Source organism: Lissotriton helveticus, chromosome 2_1 (genome assembly GCF_964261635.1).
Source record: "Lissotriton helveticus chromosome 2_1, aLisHel1.1, whole genome shotgun sequence".
Classification (NCBI taxonomy): domain Eukaryota; kingdom Metazoa; phylum Chordata; class Amphibia; order Caudata; family Salamandridae; genus Lissotriton; species Lissotriton helveticus.
Window position 1 is genome coordinate 1,086,083,829 of NC_136059.1, and position 22,086 is coordinate 1,086,105,914.

The following is a 22,086-nucleotide window of genomic DNA, read 5'->3' on the forward strand; positions in this document are numbered from 1 at the left end:
GCCAAGAGTTTGCTTGTGAACAGGGCCGGAAGATTGAGTGAGAACAGGGTTGTTTTTTCATGTAAAACCTTGTCTTGCCTTTTTCAGAAATCCCACAAGAGACTTCTGAAACTTGGATAACCAGAAAGCAAATCTCACTGGATTTGGGTGAGATTAAAATGCTTAGAAAGTGGAAGTGGGAAGTTTGAGGTGTAGATATGAATTAGTTATTGGGTACCTACAAATGACTGTTAGGTTTGCACATCATGCAAGCCCATGAAGAGCCCATTTTCTTCAGTACGTTATGGTGCTCATCTCCTACTGACGCAAAGGGCTAAAACAGGATCAAGGACCGGAGTAGGTCTAAAATAGTGGTTCTTAACCTTTTGACGTCTGTCGACCCCCATTTAAGCATACTGGAATACGGGGTTCCCCAATTGATCATTATTGGAGTCTTGGGATCCTCACTGAGACGCTAATGAAAGCATCACAGTTTCGAAAACTTTATCCTCAAACAATTCACAAAAATAGAAAACAAGAATTCATCAAACAAATACAAAAATAATGTAATACTTCATTTATTTCACAAACAAATATAAAAACAACAACATTGTAATTTTAATGGGAAGGTTGAGACTTTTTTTAAATTCAACAGAGGTGACACACTGTCCATACTATATTCATTTTGATGCATTGCACTGCCCCACATATCAATCAAGCTTAATTTCTTGCCTCCAATTTCAAATTCCTTCACAGTTACAGCAAAATGTTCCGTTTTACACTGTGCTTCTTTATTTGTATGCACTTTCTTAATCTGTTCATAGTATTTAATCTTCTAAGCAGTCACAGACCCCCTGAGTAAGCATAGCGGACACCCAGGGCCCCCTTGTCCACAGGTTATGAGCCGCTGGTTCAAAGCACGTGGGCATTTTAATCTTCAACTAGAGGCTGCATGTAGAAAGATCTGAGCAGAGTGAGCCATTCCACTGAATGGAAGAATCATAGTTGGTCAGATACTAGAACCTCTTGATGACCTGAGTATCTATTTGTGTGCCGTCTACAACTAGGAGAGAGTGGACTGAAGACCATGAACCCATTCTTGAAGACATAAGGGCCTCATGTAGAGATTGGCAAATGTTTACTCTGTCAGAAACATAATGGATATCCCTTACACTTGTAACCTCAATGTTAATGATTTGTTTTTCTTTCTTTATGAATCTGTCACTGAAACTTTTAGTTAAGTTAAGGGTGCACCAATGATTGCCTTGGTGCAAAGCAATCAGAAAATGAACTATTAGCCACAGAGCACCCAATTACTCCCTGTGCTGTGTGACATGATGAAGTGCTAAAATTCTGTTAAAGAAACAAAAACTCTTCTTGATAACTTCTATGAGATTTATAGAAGAGAGAAAAAGTCTTCACTAGTTTTGTGTTTTCTTCAGATGTTTAATATTACATTTCATTGCATAATTCTTCAGTTAAATAAATATCTAGGCTCCCCTATTTACTCCTTGGAAAAGGGACACAGTGTTCTAAACCATTTGCCAAGTCATTTTGTGCTATTGCGTTTCTTCAGGGGAATATTTAAAACAGTTGCAATTCATAGCATATCATTACATTTCATTATGGTTTGCAAGCTTATTAACATTAAATTCCAGAGAGCACCTCACGAGTTAGGTGCTTCCCTGTTAATATTCAGTGATTTATTTGTATTTGTCAGCACAAAACTCATGCAGTGAGTTCTGAGTCAGTGCTGGAAAAATAATTTTCTTAACTGTTGACCTTCTCTTAGTAACCAGTACTTTTTAAGCAGGCTAAACAGCCTTGCAGTAACACTTATATAAGTTTCATGTCCATATTGGAGCAGGATTGAACAAAGGACACCTGGTATAAAAGAAAAATATATGAGTGCTTCAACAGTTATGGATATTTCAAAAATTAGTATATTAAAGTGGAATCCCATTGAGGACACCTGGTGTTAAGAAAAAGCATGAGAGAGTATGCACAATCTTCAACGCGACTTCAAAAACAGTACTCGCCATTTGGCTACTGAACACTCTTTTACCACTTCTATCCTAATATTAAATGCAGATGGAGTTCTACGTATTGTTCACAATACATTCTGTAACATGACACTACTCAATCACACTACTTACCTCCTCTCCTTGACGTCAATAATCCTGCTAATGCTCTGTGTGTCAAACACTTCCCTGTAATTATATTGAAAACGGTGTAAAACGTCATGCTCTGAAAGGCTGTTGTCATTACTCTCACACCACTCTCACACCATTCATATTTTAGCATTGTGTATATTTCTGCTTCTTGTGGCAGTTTTTCATCACACACTAACACAAAAGAAGTTGTCCTTACTAACTTTCCATCTTACACAAATCCCCGCAAATACATCAATAAACATGTAAAGCTTCAAACTCTATTGGATTATTTTTAATGATTATTCTCACACCACTAGTAATCCGCTGCCCCTTGCTTCACCCGAACTCCTAACAAGACAGGCTCATGTTTCAACGTCCGTGTGTGTAAGCTAGCACTTACGGCTGACCCATCTAATTGAGTTCAAGGTACTCAATATGTTTTCCTTCCCCCTCAAGCATAAATCCCTATGGAACTATCTCATTTGCATGTAATAATGATACTAACAACTGAGAAAACAGAATCCCCACTCTGTAGTCCACTACACTGGAATGAATACATGTACAAAGAATAACATTCCAGGCTGTATATTTTAAATCTACATTTTTTCCGAATCTATCAGGGTTTATTGATCATACACACAACTACGTTCCCCTGAATATTTCAGTTAAATTTACATTATAGCATTGTGTTTAATGATCATACATTTTATTAATCAACTCTTTTGGCACAATGAAAACACACCTGCTATATAATATGGCCTTCTATGTATTTCTCACTCACATATTAACATAGTTGCCTTTCATGTTTTGAATCAAATACTAATAATACAATTCCTGTTAATGTTTGCCACCATTATGTAGAAAATATTTGTGGTGTACCTGACTAGTATGGTCAAGCAATTATTTGAAACATTAACACTGTTAATCTTACTTTAAGCATTGCTTCTAATATACCTATACAGTTAAATGTAATTGGGTTTGTTTCTAATATTAAGCTCAACTGATAAGCCTATTTCTGCTCAATATATTGTAGTCACTACTTTTTTTATGAAAGGATATGCTCAATGCCGTTATTCAACTTGCAGCATAACTTTATTCCTCAAAATGTAATATTAAACTAGTCTCTGTTGTGCATATATTTAACTTAAATCCTTAATACTGTTCATGGCATTCAGATGAAACATTTCAATTCTATTTTCACATTAAGGCCTGCTGTGTATATCGTATTAAGATGTTGGAAACGAGACAATAACACTTCCAAATTTCAACCTGTGCTTGGTGTCCTTTTCGTTACCAAGATTTGGTACTTGATATGATTGATGTTGTAGCCTTTCAATGTATTTGCGATTAGCGCATTTAAGTTGTTTGTTCAGGTAATATTGATAAATACGATGTCAATGGTATATGTTAGTATAATAATGAACGTGCATCTCCACTGTTGAATTCACTCGATATGACCTCCCCCTCAACCCCGAGTCAGAAATACGTGGTCAGGCAGGCCCAGTGACCTAGGCCTAAAACAACTGAGTGACAGATCACAGGTGGGGGGGGACATGTACCCCTAAGACAAACGCACAAACAGGAAAACCCAGATCAATACCACAGATAGGCAGCAACACCACAATGCTCTCAGGAGATTGGCCCCAATAAAACATGTTTGGCCGGGTGGCGTTTATTCCCAAACACACCATAAATTCAGATGCCCACTAAGTTAGGAACCCACAGCTACTCAGGACACAGCATGCACATTACACACAGTGATCATGAGCTATCCATGGCCGACATCCGGACACTTGCCACGCAATGTCGAGGCCCGTCTCAAAAGGAGATATTGGTTCTTCAAGCCCAACTGTAGCTGAAGGAAAAAGACCCTGTCTGTAAGGATTCACATCTGCACAACAAGAACGGTGAGCAGATACCACAAAGTGATTGGAAGTTCTGCGGAAATCGCGGGCGGAGGTCTGTCCTGAAGCCGCCATCAGTGGATAAGAGACTACATCTGATCCTTAGTACCAGCATTTGGAGTATGGTAAACTAGGAAAGGTGAGGGTTGTTTGCTGCTTGGACTGCTGGGCTTGACACAGAGGTTACGCTTGTCTCTGGGAGTGATACAGGGGCTGCTTGGACCACTGAGTGAGACACAGAGGGCATGCTTGTCTCTGGGTGCGATACAAGGACTGCTTGGTGAGACACAGAGGGTATACTTGATCCCTGGGTGTGATACAGGCGTGGGGCCTCACAGCTTGGACCACTGGGCATGACACAGAAGATATGCATAGGCTCTGGATGTGATATAGAGCGAGCATCTCAATCTTTTTGTTAAGTCTAAAGGAGGTTTCTTAGTGCTATCAGTTTCTAAACACTGGTAGTTCATGAAAGAACAAAGAAGTGTTATTCGCTGGGACCACTGGGTGTGACACAGTGGGTATGCATGACCCCAGGGTGTGATATCGAGTGTAAATCAGACTTTAGGGAAAAAATGGACCTTGGAGAGCAAAGTGCGCTTGTGTTTGGCCATGGAGGGCCTGTAGGTGTCAAGTTGGTCCTTCTTCTCCACGTACATTTTTTCTAGCTTTGTCCCTGAGCTGATACAGACAGACTATTGGGGTACTTATTTCTGTGTACCTTGCAGAGCTTCCCCTCATCATTGAGCTGCATACAGTAGGAGCAGGATATGCCTTTTTAGACAAAATCACACTTTTTTCTTATGTCACTTTTTTTTCTTCTATTTTCAGCGTGGTTTTCAATTAATGCATTTTTTCTTGATGTTCTGGTGCTGATAAAAATTATTGCGGCTGTGTTCCAGGTTGAATGTTATGTCTCATTAACATTTATATGTGCATATAAAGACATGGTCTCTTTTCATATTTGCTATTCTGCTACTAAAAGTACAATTCACACTGTTTTGAATTAATCATTGCACTTTCTTACAGGTTGTTGATTATCATGTATTATGAAAGGTTGTTTGATGGATCTCTGTCCTAAGCTGAGCTCAAAGTGAAAGTAGTTAATGCCGGTATAATCCTTTGTACATATTTTCCTCATGATCAGAGTAGTATTTGAGTTTATTTAAAAGACTTGTTATGTTAGAAGTGTACTGGCCCTTAAAAAGTTCCCAACTCCTCATTGAGTCACCTTTAAACCACATGCACGCTAGATTCCCAATGAGGGCTAAAATGTTAGATACATTTTGCCATGAATGACACACACACACACACACACACACACACACTAAGTAACATGTGTTCCCCTGGCCAGAAGGGGGAACCTTTGACACCGACATAATAGAACACACAAGGACATACATTCAGGTCAAATATGTAGGGCAGAAGAAGGCTTAAAGATAGGCACTGTTAGAACTGTGGGCCATATTTGAGGTGGCCTCAAACACAGGTGCTCTCACTGAAGCCTGCCATTTCTGCCGTTCCTGCACTGGGTTACTCCAGTCTCTGCCTGTTGAGAGGGGCAAAGGGCCCCCACCGGGCAACAGACCACTAGATCTAAGGCAGGGAGTTTGCCATATCAGCAAATCCAGATAAATCGAGCCACATCCCAGTTCTGTGCCAGGATCCCTCAAAGGTTGACCCTTCATCTACTGTATGCAACCCACCAGGCTCCAGTGGCATGGGAAGCCTGCATTTCAACATGTCTGGTAAAGGGCTAACTGGGAGGCTCGTAGCTGCACTGGATAGTGATGCCAACGAGCCCACATCCCGGCAGTCACGTTGACCAACAACGGGCATGGAGTTCATTCAGACACCTTATATGGATGGCCCTGAGGGAAATACTCCTTGACCACCCAGATGTAGGAGGAGTGATGTCAGAGAGCATGAAATCTGGGGAAACCATGAACGACTTTCTAGAAAGAATGAGGTAGCGCTGGAGTCAGGACAGCCATGGACCGACATGGACCCCGGGTTGCACTCTTCCACAACATCCTCAAAAAGGGACTGCCCACATACATAGTGGGCTGGACAGCGTAGTATGATTAGATCCCAAACCTTGGTGGGAAATACAGGCTCACATATTGCATTACTACAGGAAGAAACATGAAAAGGACATGGAAAACAGGAGCAAGCCCAAAGAGACACTGCTAAGCAGTTCCAACAGAAGTTAAAAAAGACCGTCCTTCAGGGGGCTGCATCGGTCGCAAACATACAAATCGCACCAGTCTTGAAGGGAGCTCCACCGCCGAAGCCCAGAGGATTTCCACCCCGTCTAAGTAGCCGAGGTCAGGGAGTCTGGCAGAACTCAGAGAATGCTACTTCAGTTACTGAAAGATCCACATGGCCAACCAATGCCACCTGTAAGCTTATCAAGAGCAAAGATTGATAGGTCTGGGCCAGTCCCAGCAAAATCTCCATCCATAAAACCAAGTCTAGATCAACCCAAGCAAGCAGCACATTCAGCCACAAGGAAATCAGTCATACCAGCAAGGACCAGGTTGTTGGCCAAACACATGGCCATGGCAGCAGGAGGGAGACCTAGTCCAGCAAGCACTGGGGCACAGCCATGGCAGGGAAGGGTGACTGTCTGGGGAGGCAATGCCTTCAGACAATCGCCTAATCCAAATATGCAGTAAATCAAAACACCCAAAATGATGCATCCACTTCATACACACTTCAAAAAACTCACCACAACAATAAAGACTATTGGCACAGCATTAGGAAAATATTCAAGCCTTAACTTGCATTCAGGTAAAACTCAGGGCTGTTGTATGTTCGCTCAATAGTGAATCCATGTTAAAATCTGCAGTTTTGGGTGCCCATAGGGGCCTATGCCCACTTTGTTGCTAGTACCACAGGGCGGGGTTGGCTGGCCACGCTTCAGGGGAGACCAGTCTGATGAGTGGCCAGGGTGACCCCCGACCAGTGCATAAAGGCAGGCACACAGATCCCTTCACCCAAGTCACTAGGGTGACCCCCAAATTAAAAGGACCCCATTTGTCAATGTTTTTTAGGCCTCCAGCTAGTGGAGGTACCGTTTTAGTTCCAAAAAAAGGTGACACTACAATGCCAGATAAGGGTGTCCACCATGGAACTCCGAAGTCCACGCACAATTTTGGCACAAAGTCAATAGGGAAAACCACTCGCTGCATGACAGTTACCAGCTGTGGGGCTGACTAAGCAGGACATTCTGGCTCCTCCTCCCCCCTAATACTTCCAAACATCCAAAGTCTGCTCATCGAATCATATCCCTCCAAAACAGCTGGAGAAGCATCCCACCGGGTAGGAAGATTCTGAATCCGGCCGAGGGCAGCAGACCCAAAGCATCCTGGATCTGATGGAGAAACGGCAAAGGGAGGGAAAGGGGTTCTGTAGATGACCATTGCAGCCCCTGTAAAAGGTGCAGAGATATGCTCACCATCGCACCTAGTTTGTCAAATAAGATACAAAGGGCATCACGAACATTGTCCAAGGGTGCAATAGGCCCGATCCCAGTCATTGCCCAGTCATTGCCACATTTGAATCACATGAGGGCCACATAGCAGCCTCTTAACCCTAGCAGTATAACGCAATAAACCAACAATACATCAGACCTTAGGAATGCGCCCAACAACCTGCAAGAAGCGGCCCAAAAGTAGCCAAAAACAAACCCTCTAAAAAAAGGGTGTAGCTAAAACACCCAACTCCATTTGAATAAATCTCATTGCACGCCACATGCAGGGTCCAGAGGGGCATAAATGTATCCTCAGGACAAGTTGAAATTACCTACAACCGCCAAGTTTCTACATGCTTCCTTCCTTTTGGGGCACATTGTGCATGTGTAGATCAAAAGGTACCATCCACATCAATAAAGCTACACACACACACACACACACATGTTGGGGAAAGTAGAGCATTAAATGGCCAACAACCTTCATAAAATGATATGTTAAAAGAGTCATCCACACACCCACAAAGATCACTCCACTAAAATGCTCACCTCACTCCTAATGAGGGGAAAGCCCAAAAGACCCACAAAACAAAACTCAGGCAACCCATGACCAAAAATGCCCTGATTCCTAGAAAGGATTCCCAAACTGGGTCCCCCTATCCAGTTCTTCTCTAAAGCGGATGCCCAGAAATGCCCAAAGAGACAGGCATAGGAGTTTAAGAGACTGAATAATAATGCATGCTGTTCTAAAAGCTAACCTACAGCCCACAGCTCTCACCCAAATGGTCTGCAATCCAGCCTTATGTACATCAAACTTCACTGCAGCCCACAACCTCTTCAGCAGCAACCTCCAACGTCCCAAAGAACCCCAAGGGTTCCTGCCAAAAAGAGTACCGACTAATTTGTATGGACAATTTTTAAACAATAGACTGTGCAAAGCAAAGACACCCCTGGATGCCAGAAAGCTGCAGAAGACCCCTCCAGACACCATCCCAAGACCTTATATGTTCCAATAACTATGCAATATTGCACCTTTGTATATCATCTGCTTAGCATGGGATGTATCCGCATCCATCCAGAGCGAGAAATTGTCCTAGTCACATGGAGTCAACCTCAACCTTTCTACAGTGCTTGTGGCATCCCCAAGTACCATCCTCTGGACCTGTGAAAGAACACAAGAGGATTGAACTTGCTTTGTGTGACATGAGAAGATCCTGGAAGACTTAACCTGCTCTCCCTTGTGTACCCAAACCAAGGAAGTGGACACTAATGGTTAAAAGGCTGACCTCCTGCTCAAACTAATGGGACACCAAAATCTACAAAAGGCCTTTTTGTCAACTGCCTAGCTGGCAATACAACTGGAAATGCTCTTGACCCTGCTTCTGGCCTTTGCTGGAGTTAATGTTGATCCCTAAGTGCTGTCCCCAAAGTCTTGGACTCTGGACTGGTGGTAAAGAGAATTCCTCCCAGTGCATACCGAACCCTGGCACTTGGAAACTTTTAAGATTCAAAGACCTCCGGAAGGCCAGGGACCAACCTTCGAAGTTGATCTGACGAAGGTGCGTTGCTGCAGGGCCAAAGATTCAGGTTACTCCCGCTTGGAGCTTTTCCGCAGCACCAATTCTAATTTAGTAGGACCTGGTGGAGAAGGTATCCAGCCTCATGGAGCTCTCCTCAGCTACAGCCTGCAGCCTTACTCCCCTGGCAGAATCTCTGCAATCGTGGTGGAGGCTACACAGTCATGTGAGAGTCTTTGCACCAAGGGCGGAATCCCTGTAAGGGTAATTTTCATTGTGGAAATTCTGCCCCGAGTGTGGAGACACCTCCATGACTGTGGTGCCTCTGCCACAAGTGTGGAGGCCCTTTGTGACAGAGGACCCAAGAGCGGAGGTAAAACGTCCGACCGGGTTGAACATTGTTTCTGTATCCAACATCAAACAACAGCAACAATTTGTGGGACGTAATAAGCTGAAAGTACCCACTTATCATAGAAAACTAATACACAACTCTTCTCAGCCCAACCATCCAATTAATTATCAAGCCATTACCTTCACTCAAAATACAACAATTTATTTTCTACAAATGAATTCATGAATTAATAACCATAATATTCCCTGTAAAAACAAAAAACAGGAAAATTAATTTTGCCATAAAGCTAATCAAACCCAAAAGTTTAGTCCTTGGTTAAAAACAAGGCCTGATGATAGAGGCTAGTTGTATTTTGTCCTTCTTGTGTTGCTACGTCATAAAGGCAAGTTGTGTTTTTCCTCATTGTGTGACTATACATGGAGGGAAAAATATAACTTGTCTCTATGTCCTAATTGGACACCATTTATGATGGATAGACTTATAGCCGTTTTTACTGTCCATCACCTCCAGGCAAACCCTGACAATAAAGGGTAGCAAAAACATAAAATTCCAGGCTTGCAATGGTAGGTGACTTCCATGGCGAGGGAGGCATTATCTTTTTAATTTTCGAAAAGAAAATCCTGCTTTGAGATTTTCTTTCTGAAAATAAAAAAGAAAACAGTTTGGTGCAATTCTCCATAGTTTTGACAGAGCCCTACACCAAACTGTGCAAAGCATTGATAGGAAGCACTGTAACAGTGGTTCCTGCAAATGCTTTAACAATGAGCATCAGCTTGGCTTCCATTTTTCATTTTGGCAGATGGCATCTCTGACAGGGCAATGGTGTAATTTACTCTGGCATAGAAATGGGTCTCCCACAGATAACTAAATGGACCCCTAAAATGTAATGAGAAGACCTAGACCCACTAGTTGTGCTTTATAATACAAATAAACCAAATTGTGTTTACCTATGTAGGAATATTAGTAGCAATGTTTGTACTAAAATATGCAGTGTTAACGTTTTTAAAGTACTGCTTGACCATACAAGTTTGGTATATTGTAAACATGCTCTATTTAATAGCGTCGAACATTCACAGGAATTAGAGTACTACTAGTATTTGGTTCAAAATCTGACAAAAATATTAATATGTAATTGAGCAAAATATAGTGTACCTTAATGTAAATGAAATGTATGTCTAGGGGGTCATTTGGCACTGCCGAAAGCTTGATGCATAGGATTTGTGATCATTAAACGTAATGCTCCACTGAAAATAAAATGTATGTATTCAGAGGAACATCGGTATGCGCAGTTCCAATAAATCATCATAGATGCAATTTGTAGAATTAAAATACAGTCTGCAATGTTACTCTTTTTTTAAAGTAATTGATCGATCAGGAAAAGACAGAGATTGCCTTCTGAGACAAAGGATGTGTATTTGTTTGTAAAGGATACAGAAATCATACATCTTTAAATCTGATTAAAGGCACATGTTCATATCTGAGCAGGAGAGTGTAGTGAATCATTTTTGATTATTAATGTACTCACACACATTTATTGATACCGGAGTAGTGGAGTTCAGAGTAAGAATTGTGTTTCATTAGTTGTTAGCATGATTTTAACAAGCAAATGAGATAACTTACAGTTTTAGGCTTCAGTGATATGGAAAACATCTCAAGTATATTGAACTCAAATGATTAGTGCAGATGTGAGTATTGGCTAATAAACTTTGAAATTGAAATGCTAACCTGCCTTGTTTTGGTGAAAGGAGCCTGCGAGGAAAATAAATATAAGTGGCATTTTCACTTGTATGGAACAGAGCATTACTAATGGTGTGAGAGAATTCATCAAAATAGCCCAATATATTTTGAAGACCTAAATCGGTATTTATGGATTTGCAATGATTTTGTGTAAGACAAAGGATTAGTAATAACAATTTAATTGGCATTAGTGTGTAATGAAAAAGGGTCGCACACTGACAGACTGCAGGCAAGGAATATTGCATTGATAATGGTGAGCGTTTAGAAAGCCTGCAAGAGAGCAAGGTTTACATAGGGTTCAATAGAATTACCGGAATATGTTGGTCAAATGGAGAATTAGCATGATTCTTAACAACCAGATCAGGAGGTGAGAAATCTAATTGAGTAGTGTCATGTTACACCATGTGTAGAGAATAATAGATAGCACCGAATTTAGGAGTCGATTACGATGGTGGGCGGACTTGAGTCCACCTGCCATCGTATCGGGATGAGGACCGCCCGCCTGTAAGGCGGCGGTCCTGCAGCCCTAATTACGATGCGACTGCCACCGCGGCGGTCGCTTCTGGTAATTTAACATTGCAGTGGGTGCTGCTGGCTGCAGCACACACAGCAATGTTAAATGGCCATGCTGTGCATTTCCCTGCATAACGAGGCAGGCCTAGTGCGGCGCCTGCCACCTTGTGCATGAAAATGTAGCGGGGTAACATGGGTAGCCCTCCAGTGCACAACTGGACCCCCACCACAGAGGGGGCAGGTAATGGGCCCCCTGAAGCTAGCCTCTGCCAGCCTTTCCATGGCGGTTCCACCGCCTTGGAAAGACTGGCTGATGCCAGCATTGTGATCAGGCGGGTGGTGCCTGCTAGGCACCGCCACCATATCCCCGGTGTGATCCGCTCCGCCAAGCAATCGCAACGATTGCCTGTGGCGGACACTCTTTGCGCCCGCCACACTTGCGGAACGGTTCCCCCTCGTCATCCTGATGTGGAGGGGGAAATGGGCATTCAGATGGCGAAGGAACCACCACCGCGTGGTTAGCGGTGGCTATCCCTCTGTCATCGTAATTAGCCCATTAGCTCCATTTAAAGCAAGACAACAGTGATAATAGAGTGTGCAGTAGGAGAATGATGTTTATGGAATATCACTGACAATTGTTCATACTCACGTACATGTTTCTTTTGTTTAAAACCAGGTGTCCTTATTAGGATTCTGCTATAATATGAGTTTTTGAAGCTTGCATATCTGCTAAAGCACTCACATGTTTTTCTTTAATACCTAACTCCCTATTGCACACAGGGCACACTTTTTGCGTTTGAGCCGCCCTGCACCTTTCAATAGGTGAGCTGTGCACAAACCGAGAAAATGTGCCCTATTGCAGTGAATGCTTTGTCCCCAGGGCAGCAGCAAACTCGTGTTGCCCTGGGGGCAGCACATTCAAGTGAAATAGAAAGCGTCTGCTTCAAAGCCGCTCTGTTTTTCACTGTGCAGGCGGCAACTCTCCCACACTTTAAAGAGGGATTACAGATCCCTCTCTGTAGGTGACTGCACCCGCTGGCAAGGGGATATCTAGGGTTTCCATAGGACTTCTCCAGAGGGCTGCCATCAGGGGGCACTCTGGCTGTGCGTCATCTTTATGTGGAGCACTTTCATTGTGCCTCCTGATAGCTTCTTTGTCTTTGTTCCCACCTCCATAATATGGCACGGGCACAGAGGTGAAGAGATTCCTTCATTTGCATGGGGCCATGACCCCATGCAAATCAGGGAACGCCCTTTTGAGATAGCACTGGAAATACATGTGTGCCAGCACTCTCTGTATTACAGAATGGGGCGCATATGTATCTGGGACCCATTCTGTAATACCAAACTGCCCCGGGCACAAAAGTCACATTCCTGTTGTGCATCCGGGGTACTTTCTGTAATACTGCCCTAGGTATCCTTTTTGGGATTCTGCTTCTATATTGGCATGGAAACTGACATAGAAGGTAATGGAAGGCTGGTTAGCCTGCTTAATAAGTATTAGTTCTACCATAAAATTAAGAGTTAAACTAGTACATTTTAGTACTGACTCAAAATTGACTACATGAGATGTGTGCTGATAAATACAAAACAATATTTGAAAATTAGGGGGATAACATGTGCCGCATGAGGTGTATTATCTTTGGAATTAAATGTTAGTATGTTTAGCACCACAATGGAATTAATTGGTATGCCATGATTTTCAATTGATTCAGGTTTTCCTCTGAAAAAGTGCAATAGTGTGAAATAAATGCACTGGAAAAATATCTAGATCATTGTCTTACTTTTAAAGTTGTATACTCACAAGCCCTGACTATTATCCTGAAGAGTCATAGAATGAAATGTAACATTAAAAGTCTGAACAAAACTAAAAAATAACGAAGCATTTTCTTTTCACATTCAATTTCATAGAAGTTATCCAGAAGATGTGTTACTGATGTTTTCAGAGAATTTCAATACTTGATAGTGCCAGATAGCACAGGGAGTGTGAGTGGGTGCTATGTTGCTGAGTCCATAGAATTTGGAGTATATTTTAGGTAATAGCAATGTCTAAAAACAACTCACATAGAAAGTGTGTGAGCCGAATGGTAGCTTATCTTCTTAGTGCTTGAACGCATTAATGCTTCACAATGACAGAAATGGCTCAAATATGAAAAGAATACTACTATTAAGGGTTCCAAAACAGTGAGTACGAATGTGGGAGCACATCCGGAATATAGAAATTAAAAGGACATTGTTGTGTGATAATGAATTTCAACCTCATGGGAGTTAAACTTCAAAAATGTTAAGTCAAAGAAAATATCAGAACAACGCCAATATAGCTTAAAACATGATTTTTCCAAGGTAAATAGACATGCTTATTGTGATGTTCTCTTCTATGCCCCTTTAAGACTAGAGGGCTCAGAGAGCTCTCTCCTGTGTTCTTAGAATGTAGAATGTTATACCTATGAGATTCTCTTCTTGTCAGTTGCTGTGGGCTGTTGCTGGATGAGGTTTAATAAACCCACCTCTTGCTTCCTAAGAACCTGTTTCTCTCATGATTTACATATAACAAACATTACATTGGCGACGATCGGGAGTAAACACCTCAACTCGACAACACAGCTGAGTAACTGACCTGATTTCTCCTCCAGCGGCTGCTCGTAAGGAAGTGAAGCGTGGTCTTCCCTGCGGCTGCGTTTATCTGGTGAGGAGAGCGGGTGGCAGTCGGAGCTTAAAATTTATTGAAGCGCATAGTTTGGGATTGTCAAAAGAGACTTGTGGCTTGTTTTTAGCAACAAAAAAAAACGAGCGTTTTACCGTGCTCACGCTGAGTTCCTCGCTCGCCTGCTCGCGAGCGTCTACGTCATTCATCTTGCACTGTCTGTGTACTCGCGCTGGAGCATACGTCACAGTGCGCACAGTACGTGCCGTCTCTTGACTTCCCTGCGTTTCAGCAAAACCGAACATTGCGTTCCAAGTCTCTGTACAGTTCTATACTTCTTGCGCAACCGGTTTCATTGTTGTGCCTGTTCTAAATAGAACGTCTTCCAAAGGAGTTATATTACGCTTTGGCTTCACGCAGAAGAGGAAAATAAAAAGGAAAAAAAGCTGTATACTTTGTTTATTGTTTTAAAAGCCATAAAAAAAAAAACTGCATTTATAAGTGATAAAGTCTAATTGTAAGTAAATTACAAGGTGTATTCTACTAAAAGACCTATAAAGTGCATATTTAGAAAAAAAAAAAAAAGGAACATAAGTTTATTTACATAAAGGAAGCAGAATTATAAAATATGCAGAATGTAACCCAACCTGCGTTTTTCTTAACAAGTCCGGGTGAACCGAACGTAAAGTTGAAGAAGTGGAAGAAAATCTTTGCTAACTATGCAAGAGTCTGTGGAACGAACCTGAGTGCAGAAAGAAAGCATTCTCTCTTATTACATTGTCTAGGAGGGGAAGGACAGGATGTTCTTGAACATTTGCCTGATTTGTCAGCTGCTGAACAGAGGAACTTAAATGAGTATGAGATAGCGATTGTTCAGCTTGATAGGCACTACTTACCACGCCTCAGTACAATAATGGAAAGATACCATTTTGGCCTAAGAGAACAAAAGAAAGATGAGTCGGTGGAGGATTATGTATCTTCTTTAAGAAAACTTGCTTCGTCCTGTAACTTTGGTCAATCTCTTGATGAGAGGATTCGTGATCAATTTGTGTTAAGATGTGCGCATGATGAGATCAGAAAGGAACTATGGTTGAAAGATGAACCTCCCCTTGAAGAAGTCTTGGAAATCGCAAAACAGGTTGAACATATGACAAAATGTGTGGGGGAACTTAAAAAAGAAAAAGATAAACCTGTAATGTCTGAATTGAAAGATGAAGCTAAAGTAGATGAGGCGATCTGTCAAGTTAAAAGAACTGTGGGAGATAATTTTGAAGATAAACAAATTAGGCCTTCGAATTCATCATATAATAGGTTTTCATGTTTTCGGTGTGGTCAATTCACTCACTTAGCTAATGCACCGATTTGCCCTGCTTTAAAAGTAACCTGTAATTTATGTAATAAAAAAGGTCATTATGCGAAATTCTGCAGGACAAGAACACAAGGTACTGATAACTCTAGGAGGAGATGGTCTCAGCCACAGGTGAGATCTATATGTTTTGAGGTAAAAGATAATAAACCAGATCATCCATCATTCATGGTGAAGGTAGAAAATTGTATGGTAAATTTTAAATTCGATTCTTGTTCTAAGATAACGATAATTGATGAAAAACTGTTCATTGATCTGTTTAAAAAGAAAGTGAAGCTGTTTAAATGTGACATTTTGCCTCTAGGTTATAGTGAGAAACCCATTTCCATGTTAGGATATTTTATGGCCGAGATTGAACTTGGTTCTCACATTATTGTGGGTAAAGTTTATGTGTCAAAAAAGGGGGATGCACTCTTGGGTTGGCTTCATCAACGCCAGTTAGCTGTTACACTGGACCCCAATGCATCTCCTCAGGTTCAAGTTCATGAAATATCTGATACAGTAAGCAACATGAGTGATGAAAGGTTGTCTTTGAGTTTGGCTAAACAATTCCCTAATGTTTTTAAAGATGATTTGGGTTGTTTACGTGGTTATAAGCACCACATTAAATTGAAAAATAATGCTCTGCCTGTGGTGGCAAAAGTCAGAAGGATCCCTCTGGTGGAGCAGCCTAAGGTTCAGGAAGAATTAAATAAACTTGTCAAGAATAACATTATTGTGCCAGTTGAAGCTACTGAGTGGCTTGCTCCAGTGGTTATAGCCAAGAAACCTACTGGAGAGATTCGCCTTTGTATTGATCTGAGATCCTTAAATAAGGAGGTAGTAGTTGATAGGTACCCCCTTCCAAATATAGATGAGATGATTTGTACGTTGGAAGGTGCTAAATATTTCACCACACTTGATCTTGCCTCCGCGTACCATCAAGTGGAGTTGGATGACTCTTCTCAAGATTTGACCGCATTTGTAACACCCATGGGTACCTTTAAATTTAAGAGGATGCCGTTTGGCCTTGTGTCGGCGGCCTCTGTCTTTCAAAGAGTTATGTCAAAGATCCTAAGGGGTTTATTGGGTGTCAAATGCTACCAGGATGATTTGCTGATTTATGGTAGCAGCATTGTTGAGCATGATAAAAGAGTCTCTTTGGTACTGGAACGTTTGGATGGTGCTGGTATGACATTAAAAAGGTCTAAGTGTAGGTTTAGGGTACAAGAGGTCAATTATTTAGGTCATCGGATTACTGGTAATGGAGTTTTTCCTAAGAAGGAATTAGTTGAGGCAATTGATAAAGTAAAAGAGCCGAAGTGCAGAGATGAACTTCTCTCATTTTTAGGGATGGTAGAATTCTATGGTAAGTTTATCTTTAATTTTGCCAACAAGACTTGCAATTTGAGGAGGTTAACGGTAAAAAATGCTGTCTTTGACTGGACGGGTGAATGTAAGGAAGAATTTATGTGCATCAAGAATGAGTTAAAAAAGGCACCTTCTCTTCATGCTTTTGTTCCTGGTCTTCCCACTGTCATATTTACTGATGCAAGTGATAAGGGACTTGGGGCGGTCTTGGTTCAGAAGAAGAATGGGAAAGATGCCTTGATTTGCTGTTCTTCTCGCTGTCTCAGGGGTGCGGAATGCAATTATTCTGTAATAGAGAGGGAGTCTCTCGCAATTTTTTGGGCTTTAAGGAAGTTCAAAAATTTGATCTGGGGCACGAAAGTTAGTGTTTTATCTGATCACAAGCCCTTGAGAGAGGTGTTTTCAAAGAAAGGGCTGGATGCGATATCTTCCAGGATCAGAAAGTGGATTGTCTCGTTACAAGAATTTGAGTTTGATGTGGAGTACATTCCTGGCTTAGCTAATAAATCTGCGGATTGTTTGTCAAGATTAGTTGATTCTGATAACTCTGAAGTTGATGACTCAGGTGACTGGGAGGAGTTTACGAATGTGTGTGAGGTGACTGATGGTGCAATTGATGAATCTGAATGGAGAGTAGAATTGGAGAAGGATCAAGAAATTTTTAATGTCATGCAATCTTTGAAGAATAACACTAGGTTGGTTAAACCTTGGTTGCTAATTTCTGATGAGCTTTCGGTTAATAATGGTCTTTTAACTAGAGGGACCAAGCTTGTTCCTCCTGGCACGTTAAGGAGAAAACTATTAGTACATGCTCATTGTGGTCATTTAGGCATTGTAAAAACAAAGGAAATACTTCGCATGCAATTTTGGTGGCCAGGTATGGATTTAGAAATTGAGAGAATGGTCAGAGAATGTCCTGAGTGTTGTGCTAGTGATAAGATTTTAAAAACTAGACACATGCCTATGGTAAAAAGGACTTTGCCGGGTCATCCCTGGGATGAGGTTGCCATCGATATCGTAGGTCCTCTTTCAGGAGTTTCTGATACTCCTTATCTTATTGTGTTAATCGACCTTTACTCTAGATGGATTGAAGTTTCTGCTGTCAGAGATATCACTTCTGAGGCTATCATTAAATTTCTAGAACCTCTGTTCAATAAGGAGAGCTTTCCTAACAGTTTATTATCTGACAATGGGCCTCAATTCTGTTCTTTGGTTTTTGCTGATTTTCTAAAAAAATGTGGGATTGTTCATAAGAAATGTTCTTTGTACCATCCTGAAACCAATGGTGCTATTGAGAGAGTTAATAAGACATTAAAGGAGTCAATCCAGCTCGCTCGCTCATCCAGTCTGAATTGGAAATCCACTCTTCAGGACAGGATCAACACCTACCGCTTTGCTCCTCATGCTTCTACGGGCAGGTCCCCATTTGAACTCTTCAAAGGGAGGGTTCCTAACACGTTGTTGTGCCCTGGGTGGATGTGCATGAATAAAGGTCTGGTGGATAATGACATTGGTGCTTGGAGAGCAAAAGAATTACTCAAACAAGATGCTCGCAAGTCTTACTTTGACAAGGTAAAAAATGTCCGTTATCAGGAAGTCAAGGTTGGAGATTTTGTGAAGATTAAGACTCCTGTGGGATGTAGACCTTGGTCTAAATATACTGATATTAGAGCTGTGATTAAGATCTTTAAAAATGCTGTTAAAACTGATGATGGGAGAATATGGAATAAGAGTCGTGTTGTTGTTGTTGAACCATATTTGACTTCTCAAAGGGACTCTGTTCATGTTGGTGATTCACATGATAATTTGCATTTTTTGTCTAATTCTTCCTTTGACAGGTTTTCTCCTTCTTCTTCCTTTAGAAGGAGTCAAAGAACCCGCAGAGCTCCCGTATATTTGAGAGATTATGTTTAAACGTGCTTCTTGTTTTATTATCTTTGCTAATGGTGTTTATGTGAGTTACTTAATTTTAGTTCTCTCATGTTCTCCTAATGTTTTGCATATCTTTCGCATTTTTTTCAAGTGTATAGAAGGGAGATGTGTGATGTTCTCTTCTATGCCCCTTTAAGACTAGAGGGCTCATAGAGCTCTCTCCTGTGTTCTTAGAATGTAGAATGTTATACCTATGAGATTCTCTTCTTGTCAGTTGCTGTGGGCTGTTGCTGGATGAGGTTTAATAAACCCACCTCTTGCTTCCTAAGAACCTGTTTCTCTCATGATTTACATATAACGAACATTACACTTATATGGACTTACATGAATATATATCATTAGACCTAGGTGTAATTCTTTTTTTTGTTTTCTATTATTTTGGTTTGAGAAATCAACCACAAAACACAGAACAAGGGGAGTCAAGCTACTTTTATAGAGTAAGAGGTAAGTAGATTTACATGTTGTTTAAATGTTAAAATTCAATAGATGATACACATATGCACATATTCAAATATATGTTACAAATGTAAATACCAAGCAGGCATAGGCCCGCAGATTTGTTTGAACTGTAAGTTTCCTTTTATGTCTTTAGATTGATAAATGGCTTCCGCAAGTTCATAAATATATTATAGTTTTTCCCACCACTTCTCTTCTGCAGGTGGTTCTTTGACTTTCCAGCATTTAGCTAGTTATATTCGAGCAACAGCAATGGTACTTAACAATAATCCTTGAATCACATCCTTTGCCTTTTCATATGAGCTCATCATCACGGTTTGAGAACTAATTATCACCTCCCATCTGGTTATGTGATCCATTGTATGAACTGGGGTGGCTTGGTGAGCAAAATAACGATGGATTAAACCCACATCTGTGACTGGGGGTGAATGTTTTGCCATTGTGCAACATTCCGTCCATCATATTGTGTGTTTTGCTGTTCACCCTATGTGGGAAGGGTATGTCCAGACGTGGGTCCCGTGCTCACTACGCCACTGGAGTCAAGCTATCCTGGCTGAAGACGGCTGATAGCCAGAAAACCGGTCCTAGGATGCTTGATTCCGGTCCAGGGAAGACATGGCTTGGCAGTTCGGTCAGGACTGTTCCCATGAGGCACAGGGTCAAGACTGATTTGCCTATGGCCATGTCTGAACTGGGGTGGCTTGGTGAGCAAAATAACGATGGATTAAACCCAGATCTGTGACGGGGGGTTAATGTTTTGCCATTGTGCAACATTCCGTCCATCATATTATGTGTTTTGCTATCCATTGTATCAGAAACAATATTGCAAATCAGCTTTAGCTTTTGACAGTTAGAAAACATATGTATATCTCCAGCATCTTTACTCTCACACCAAATTATTTTGAAGGGGTATATAATGTACCTGATTAGTTATTTTGAAATGTTGAAGTTTTAAGTTTGTTTAAAACATTTTTCTTTTGATTGAGAAGTCTAAACCTCGGCTCCAAAGTGATGCAAGTGGCTCTATATCTCCAAGTGAGTTATAAAATGCTTGCTATACTTTGCAAATTGTAATATTTGTGTTTATTTTGCTTGGTATCTTCAACAGTGGTACGGACTCCGAGGTGTGTTGATCAAACTCTTGGAAAGAGTAGAAAATGCAATTATTATGCAAACCACCCACCCATAACTAAGATCCCCTAGAAGACCACTCTTAACAATAATAATCTTGAAAGATGTTGGGTGGGTAATCACCCCAGAAGGAAGTATATAAATTGATTGTGGTAATATTTAGCAACGTGTTCAACCCTTCCAACTTGACATAGCTGCTTTCATGATTTTTTATATGTAACTGTATTGTAAAAATTAGGGTCCATAATCCCAATAAAGCAATCACTGGCATAATTCCCAAGTCAAAGATGATTGATCGAAGGAGATTTCTCAGTCATAAAGAATGGTGCTTGAGGTGAGATTCTTCGATCCATAAATGGCTGGCCATAAAATCAAAAATCAGGTAGTGCCCAGCCCACTTTTCGAATAGGTAGCTTAAGGAGTCTAACTTCACATCAGATTTGTTATAGCCCTGTATGAAACAGTCAACAGTGGAATATAAATTCCTTCAAATGTTTTTGGGTACTAGCAAAAGAAATGAAGAATCTTGGCAAAATGTTCATCTTTAGCAGGGTACACAGTCCAATCAAGATAATAGGTAACATATGGCAGTTAACGATTAATACAGTACTTTCCCTGTATAATCACATAGGTAATTTTAATCATTGCTTCAGTTTTAAAGCTAATCTTAATGCCTAGATACACTGCTTTGCTATCCCTCTTCACATAAGTTGCTATTATGATTCAAGTGTATCCGAGTTTAGAATTAAATGGTACCCGGAGATCTTGCAAACCTAAAAGCTTCATATTCAATTAACATATCTACCTTGATTGTATATATATATATATATTCACTGAAAAAACCATAGGTTATAGACCATATATAGTTAGGAATTAGCATTTACAAAACCTTGAAAATTCACTGAAAAAACCATAGGTTATAGACCATATATAGTTAGGAATTAGCATTTACAAAACCTTATTTTACTCACACAAAACCATTGAAATTCCATATATAGTTAGTTGCACTAACTATTATATCGCGCACCCGCAATCCACTGCTGATGATGTCACATATTACATCATTCATGACATGGTCAGTGACATCACTGATGACATCACTGATGACATCTCAAATGACATCACTGATGACATCACTGACGACATCTCAAATGACATCACTGATAACATCTCAAATGACATCACTGATGACATCACTGATGACATCTCAAATGACATCACTGATGACATCACTGATGACATCATCCAGTGACTGTGTGTTTCTGTAAAGTTAAAATGTGTCTTACATATTGAAGAATGAGTGGAAGTATAAGTGTCTGGACAAAGGATTTAGTAGGTGCATGACTGAATGTATGAGTGAGTGATTAAATGTGTCTCACTGAGTGCATGGGTTAGTGACTAAACTATCTTAATTTGAGCATCATTATGTCTGTTGTTCTGTAAACTGCTGCACGTGTTGATCAGTAGCTATATGATTAACTATATGGGTTACTGATTGATTGTCAAAGTATTTGTATGGGAGACTGAGTGTGTGTGTGGCTGGCTGGCTGGGAGGTGTGTGACTCTGTGCAGATCAATGT